The sequence below is a fragment of the Nicotiana tomentosiformis genome, chromosome 1 (genome assembly GCF_000390325.3).
Source record: "Nicotiana tomentosiformis chromosome 1, ASM39032v3, whole genome shotgun sequence".
Classification (NCBI taxonomy): Eukaryota; Viridiplantae; Streptophyta; class Magnoliopsida; order Solanales; family Solanaceae; genus Nicotiana; species Nicotiana tomentosiformis.
Window position 1 is genome coordinate 78,193,505 of NC_090812.1, and position 7,731 is coordinate 78,201,235.

Sequence of the window (7,731 nt, forward strand, 5' to 3'; positions counted from 1 at the left end):
TAAGTTTGGTCAAAAGAACCAACTTGTATGTTGAGTCATCGCTTTAGCACTATATATGATCAGATTTTGTCTAAATTTCTCAGGATATATATGCCATCATAGATTCGAAATTTCATGAATGATGATCAGTCATTGGAATGCTGACTACAACTTGTTGATTTAACATCAATAAATGGATCCATGTGATCTCTAACTAAACCATTTTCAAGATGATGTTTCTTGGATCTGTCCTTTGTTGTGAAAATCAGTCCGGACTTCTGCTTATAGACATAATTTCATTGTCTAAATAGTTTGATAATTAGTTGGAAGGCATAACCATGTGTTAGTTCATGTGCTATTGTCTTTAAACAGTACTACACCAAAACTTAACTACCCAAGTTATCTTTAACTGGTGCCTATAGAAAATGCATATTCAATGCAAATCATTAGGATTCAACATCTTGTCATTGGCCTATATAAACACATACAATGAAGCCTCTACCACCACAGCTCTCAGCAATTTATCTTTCATTCATTATTTGGTCATCTACTATATTGAACTAAACGACTATGGCTATCCGTATGCCTCGTATAATCAAGAAGTCTTCTACAGCTGGAGACGTTCCGAAAGGTCATTTTGCAGTGTATGTTGGGGAGACGCAGAAGAAGAGATTTGTAATCCCTATATCATTCTTGAGCCAAACTTTATTTCATGAATTGCTTAGCCAAGCTGAGGAAGAATTTGGTTTCGATCATCCAATGGGTGGTCTCACAATTCCCTGTAGCGAGGATGTGTTCGTTGATCTTACTTCTCGTTTGAGGAACTGAAACGGAGACTCGCTTTCACAATTTTAAAGAAAAGTAAAGCAGGATTTGCACAGTCTGTAAAGTTTAGGTGTTAGAAAAAACAGTAGTTGATGTTAGAACGAGGAATGTTGCATCTGACTAGGTAGATTAGTTAACTTATCTCCTCAAAGCCTGATCATTATTCCATGTCAAAGAAACAAATGACTCTTTACTTTTTTCTACTTCAAAGATATTGAAGTGATGAATCTTTTCAATTAATTAATATTGGCTCCATTCAGTTACATTGGTATTTTCTCCTTATGGTTCCACATTTTCAAGTCTCATGGTTTGCTATCAATCAAGTGAAATACAACAATAAGTCTTTTTTCTTGTGGCTCAACTGCAGTATTTGAGAAGTAACAAATCTAACTGAATAATAAAAATAACTAGATAATGTGATAAAAGCTACTGTGCTTGCCCCACAGTTTCCTATTAACATGCGAAGCTCAAATGCAAAGAGCTTTGTTTTCCTAAAGATAATAATCCTGAATCAGTAGTTAATAATGCGCACAAGTTTTAAGAACAGATTCATGAAACCTGGTTCAGATTCATCTTCTTGAAAATGGTTTAGTATACCAAATGCTTTGTTTCATAAGTGGATGCGCATTGTTTCATAATCAACTTTTTTTAACACTAAGATTTTCTATTTATTTTTCAGCTTGGACCAGATTCAAATTCAAATTAATGTCCTGGACCAGTCTGCTCTCACAAAATTAGTATTTCAGCAATTTCTTAGCTTCTTGTTATGACTGGGAAATTGATTAACCAAAGAGAAGTATACCAAACAGGATTTATTATGCCTCTAAACAAAGATGCTTTCTCTTTCTAACTTCAAATTGAGCTTCTGCATTTTCATGTAAGGTTATATTAACTGAGGAATTAGTGGATATGGTGCAAGCATTTAAAAACTCCTTACGACAAAATTAAACTATTTAATTAAGATTATTGAAATTTCAGTATTCTGTGCTTGAAAATATTGAAAAACAAGGAAGTGCAAAGAGGATAGCCGGGTAAACTGGAAAGAATGCACATATTTGATCTTAGGTTACTAAAGCATACAGGCCATACGGCTGGCTGTCCATAAATTCTTAAAATGTTAAGTTTGGTATATGAATTTAGATTCTCAATTCAAAAAAAGTGCTGTTCAAAGTCAACTCATCATTCTATTTATAAAATTTGATCAATTCAAGGTGTGCTGTGCCAAATGATTTTTCTTGACAAGTTTAAGCCAGCATGCTATTCTTGTGGATTAGTACCAGTCCATTATCATAATTGCTACACCGCTTTAGATATAAGCTTCTAATATTCTTCAGACATTTCTTCTCTTGGTTGTTTCCCACAAAGTTAGTGCTGAGGTCCACACTTGCTCAGCAGTGGCACAACTTAAGTAGACACTGGTTAGTTTTGCTCTTATTTGACCTTCTTATTGATAAATGAATCTGGAGAAATATTCTAACTTTATCCAATTCTCTATTATTTCAAGTAATAAACCATGCAAATTTTGCCATTTTATAAGTATTCAACTGCAGCACTAGTTGGAACCATAAGACTAGTTTTTGGTCATAAGAAGCAACTTCTACCCTGAGCCGTCGCTTTACCACTATGGATGATCAGATTTTGTCTAAAGTTTTTAGGATATGCCTTTATAGATTCGTATTTTATGATCATTCATTGGAATTCTGGCTACAACTTCTTGTGAAATTCAGTGGTCCCTAAGTGTACCATTTTCAAGAAGATGAGGTTACATGAATCTGTTCTTTGTTGTGAAATTCAGTGGGACCTTCTGCTTTAGACTAATTCCAAAGTCTAAATAGTATGATAATGAGTTGGAAGGTAAAGCCATGTGATACTTCAGGTGCTATTGTCTTAAGTTGGTGCCCACATAAGGCCTATTCAATGCAAATTACTAGGATTCTACAACTTGTCATTGCCCTATCTATATAAACCCATGAAAAGAAAGCCTCTATCACCACAACACTCGGTAAAACTTGAAACCATTCAAAGCTTTGCTCATCGAGCTACTATATTGAACTAAACGACCATGGCTATCCGTATGCCTCGTATAATCAAGAAGTCTTCTACAGTTGAAGATGTTCCGAAGGGCCACTTTGCTGTTTATGTTGGGGAGAAGCAGAAGAAGAGATTTGTAATCCCCATATCGTTCTTGAGTCAACCTTTATTTCAAGACTTGCTTAGTCAAGCTGAGGAAGAATTTGGTTTTGATCATCCTATGGGTGGTGTCACAATTCCCTGCGGCGAGGATGTCTTCATTGATCTTACTTCTCGCTTGAGTAGGATCTGAGGCTTTTGTTTTCACAGTTTTGTAAAGAACTAACCTGGAAAGACACATTATTAGAAGTTAGAACCATACCACTGAAAATCAGATAGAGAGGGCTGCTGTCAGCTGCAACAGTACTATACATCCCACTTTTGAATATAATTTTTAGTAGCTGATGTCAATGAGACAAACAACACATTCTTTAGCAAATGATAAGTATCAGTTTAGAGACATTCTTTAGCCAATTGATTTATCAGTATTCTTATTGAACAAATTTCTTTACATGACTTCATTTTCTTTATAACAATGTAAATGGAGCTTCTAAAGAAGACACCTTCTCTGTAACTTTATCCTGATCACCGAAATAATTTTTGGCAATTATGGCGAATAAACCTTTATATCTGCAACAGAAGTTTCAATATATCAACGAAGTAACATTTAATAGATCACACTCCATTAGACAATTTCGTTCTCTGCTCTTCTTAAAACAAATCTCTGGCTCGGTTTATTAAAATTTCTCTTGATCACTTACTAAATGTAGGGATGATTATGATCTGAAATTTGATCAAATCATCATATTAAACCATTGTCTTGGAGACTGCTTTAATCCGTACAAGAATTTCTTCAACAAGCAAACATGATCTTCTTTTCCTTCAATTTCAAATCCTTCGGGTTGATGCATGTATATTTGTTCCTCAAGTTCGCTATGTAAGAAAGTTGTCTTAACATCAAGTTTTTCTAATTCCAAATCATACATGGCAACGAAGGCAAGCAAGATACGAATAGAGTCATGTTTAACAACAGGTGAGAAAATATCATTAAATTCAACTCCTTGTACATGACTATAGCCCTTTGCAACTAATCGTGCCTTATACCTCGCATATTCAACCCCTGAAATGCCATCCTTTTTCTTGAAGACCCATTTGCAACCAACAATTCTTTTTCCTGATGGCGGCTTCTCAAGAGACCAAGTACCATTCTTGTGGAGAGACTCAATTTCTTCATTCATTGCAATCAGTCACTTGGCCGAGTCAGCACCAGAAACTGCTTCTGAATATTTTGATAGTTCTCCAATTTTTTCAGTTTCCTGTGCAACTGAAAAATCAAATGCAACATAATCTCCAAATCTTAATGGTTGTTTACCTTCTATTCTTGGTCTATGTTTGGCTATAGAATACTCCTCTTCTTCTGGTTCAACTTCAGGAGTCTCAACCTCAGGAATTTCAGCTTCTGTCTCAAATTCAGGAGTTTCAACTGTATTTTGCTCCAAAGTTGATGAGCTTGGCTTAGAAGGAATGCCAATCTCAATCTCCACTTGGTTCTGTGTACTCTTTCCTTTATCTGTATTACAAGAACTAGAAGACTCTTTTCTAGAATGTAACATAGAGGATTCATCAAAGGTTACATCTCTGCTAATTATAAATTTTGGTGTCGTGGGATCAGGATACCATAGTCGGTATCCTTTCACCCCAGATGCATACCCAAGGAAAATGCACTTTTTAGCCCTTGGCTCTAATTTTTCATCATTTACATGCATGTATGCAGGGCAACCAAATATCTTTAAATCATAATAATTAGCAGGAGTACCTGACCACATTTTCTCTGGAGTCTTAAAGTTCAAAGATGCAGAAGGAGCTCGGTTGACAATATAACAAGCTGTAGAGATAGCTTCTGCCCAAAAGGCGTTTGTCAACCCAGCATTTGAAATCATGCAACGAGTCCTTTCCAAAAGAGTTCTATTCATCCTTTCTGCCACACCATTTTGCTGAGTTGTCATTCTCACAGTACGATGTCAAGCAATTCCTTCATTCTTGCAAAATTTGTTGAATTCATCATTACAAAATTCCAAGCCATTATCTGTTCTAAGCAGCTTAACCTGTTTTTCTGTTTGCTTCTCAATCAAAACTTTCCATTGTTTGAAATTTAAGAAAACATCACTTTTATTTTTCAGGAAATAAACCCAAACTTTCCTTGAATAATCATCAATGAAAGTTAACATGTACTTGGCACCACTTTTTGATGGGTACGTGAAGGACCCCAAAGATCTGAATGAATGTAATCCAAAATACCTTTTGTTCTATGAATCGCTAGAGATTTGAAGCTGACTCTTTTCTACTTTCCGAACACACAATGTTCACAGAACTCCATATTTCCAGTACTTTGGCCATATAAGAGACCTCTTTTGCTGAGGATGGAAAGACCTTTTTCACTCATAATCCCCAATCGCATATGCCACAATTTGGTGATGTCAGAATCTGATTTTTCTGATATTGAAACTGCAGCAGCAGCTGTAACAGTAGATCCCGAAAGAGTATACAACATACCAGATCTGCGTACTTTCATGATCACAAGAGCACCGTGAGAAATTTTCAGAACTCCACCTTCACCTATGTACTTGCACCCAAGAGATTCTAGAGTGCTCAAAGAGATGAGATTTTTCTTCAAGTCAGGAATGTGTCTAACATCGGTGAGAGTTCTCACCACACCATCGTGCATTTTAATTTGGACTATACCTTTTTCAATAACTTTGCAGGCATCATTGTTGCCCATCAAGATAACTCCATCTCCAATAGATTCATATGTTGTAAATAAATCTCGACTGGGACACATATGATAAGAACAACCCGAATCTAAAATCCACTCATTGTTTAGATTTAAAACTATTATTAGTTACTAAAAAAATAGTTCCCTCAGTCTCATCATCACCTACACTTGCTTCGGTAGTGTCAGTATTTTTGTGCTCATTTTTCTTTTCTATATGCTTTTCTTTGTTTTTCAATTTAAAGCATTCAGAAATAATGTGACCTTTCTTGTGACAATATTTGCACATGACATTTCTGCATCTAGATTTTGACCTTGATTTAGGTTTCTCACTACTTGAATCTTTCTTATTGGATCTACCTCTTATGAATAAGCCTTCCCCTTCGTTTTCACTAGTTTTCCCAGTAATATCTCTATATATTTATTCTTTTGATTTCAAAATAGATTTGATATCTTTATATGAGATATTATCCTTTTCATAAAGCATACTATCTCTTATATGTTTAAACGACTGGGGGTAAAGAAACAAGCAATAACACAACTTGATCCTCCTCTTTGATTTCAGCATCTAAGTTACTTAAATCCATAAGAAGAGAATCAAAAGTATCAAGATGTGTAAGTATAGAGGTACCTTTAGCCATACGAAAATTGTAGAGTTTTTGCTTTAGGTAAAGCCTGTTTTCTACTGTTCTTTTCATATATATGGTTTTAAGCTTTTCCCATATGCCTTTGGCTGAGCTTTTTGCTGCAACTTCACGCAAAACCTCATTTGAAAGATTTAAACTAATATATGCTTTTGCCTTTTTATCTATGACGGCAAACTTCTCGTCCGTCATTTTATCCGACATCTTCTCCTTTCCTTGCAGTGCCAAATCTAAGCCATCCTGAATTAGGATAGCTTCTATCTTTAATTGCCACATTTTGAAGTTTGCACTTCGGTCAAAATTTTTCAACATAAGACTTTGTTAGAGTCATTTGGCTATTTAAACTAACCCGGTTAGATCTGCCTCTGATACTAATTTGTTAGGATCGGAAAATCGGATAGTGCGAAATTTAGCCAAATAACATTATAATGATAATAAAAAAGACAATGCAAGTTGATAATAATGACAATTAAAGAAGATAAAAAAGACACAAATTTAACGTGGTTCGGTCAAGGTGACCTACGTCCACAAGCGGAGAGGAGTAATTTTACTATACCAACAAGAGTACAAAAGAGAGTACAAAATTAGAGTAAATACTCTAATTAATCCCAAATACCCCAAGAGAATAACCTCACAAGATCACTCCAAAGAAAGGGTTCACACAAGTGTTTCCCAACACTCACTCTCTTACAAAATACTCTATAATGAAATAAAGGAGGAGAAAGAAAGACAAGAGTGAAAATCTCTTGAATTGGTGTGTTTACAAATGAGGAGATACTCCTCTATTTATAGCAAGAAATCCTTGGCCTAATAATGGATATTATGTCATGGCAAATGTCATGATCCACAAATTTGTTATAATGGATATTATGTCATGACAAATGTCATGAACCACGAATTTGTTATAATGGATATTATGTCATGGCAAATGTCATGAAAATTTGGTCATATTACGTCTTAGTAGCTATGAACGACTTGTGTTCATAGCAAAGTGGGAAACAAGAGGGAAACGTGAGGGTTTCTAAGTGTTTATAAAAGTGGGCTAAGGCTGGGGCGTTGGCACGTCTTAGTGTGACAAGATCTATTTGTGATTTGGCCAGACGAAGTGGGCTGTGAACGGATTGTGTTCATGGCAAAGAGAGGTCCACTACTAGAAATCCGGTAAAAACCGACCAACATTGGTCGGTAATGGCCAAAAACCGACCAAAACGCGACTATTTACGTGTGGACGGTATTTTTGTGGTCGAAAAGGAATACCGACCAAAGTTGGTTGGAAATTACCGACCTACTTTGGTCGGTCAATTAAATTCAAAAAAAAAAAATATTGAAAAAAATCCGACCAAAGTTGGTCAGTATTTATTTATGTAATAAAAAGATTCACCATCTGGGAATCGAACTGGGATTTATACTGTGGCAGAATACTATTCTACCACTAGACTATTG

The 7,731-nt window shown here is 35.5% G+C and overlaps 1 long non-coding RNA gene across 1 annotated transcript; it reads right to left on the reverse strand.

The window, feature by feature from the left end:
* Nucleotides 1–496: 496 nt before the first annotated feature.
* On the reverse strand, nt 497–1,306 carry LOC138899477 (uncharacterized). The gene is made up of 2 exons (XR_011411145.1): nt 1,263–1,306; nt 497–565 (listed from the first exon to the last, which is right to left on the reverse strand). It is a non-coding gene; the product is annotated as an uncharacterized lncRNA (long non-coding RNA).
* Between the last annotated feature and the right edge of the window lie 6,425 nt (nt 1,307–7,731).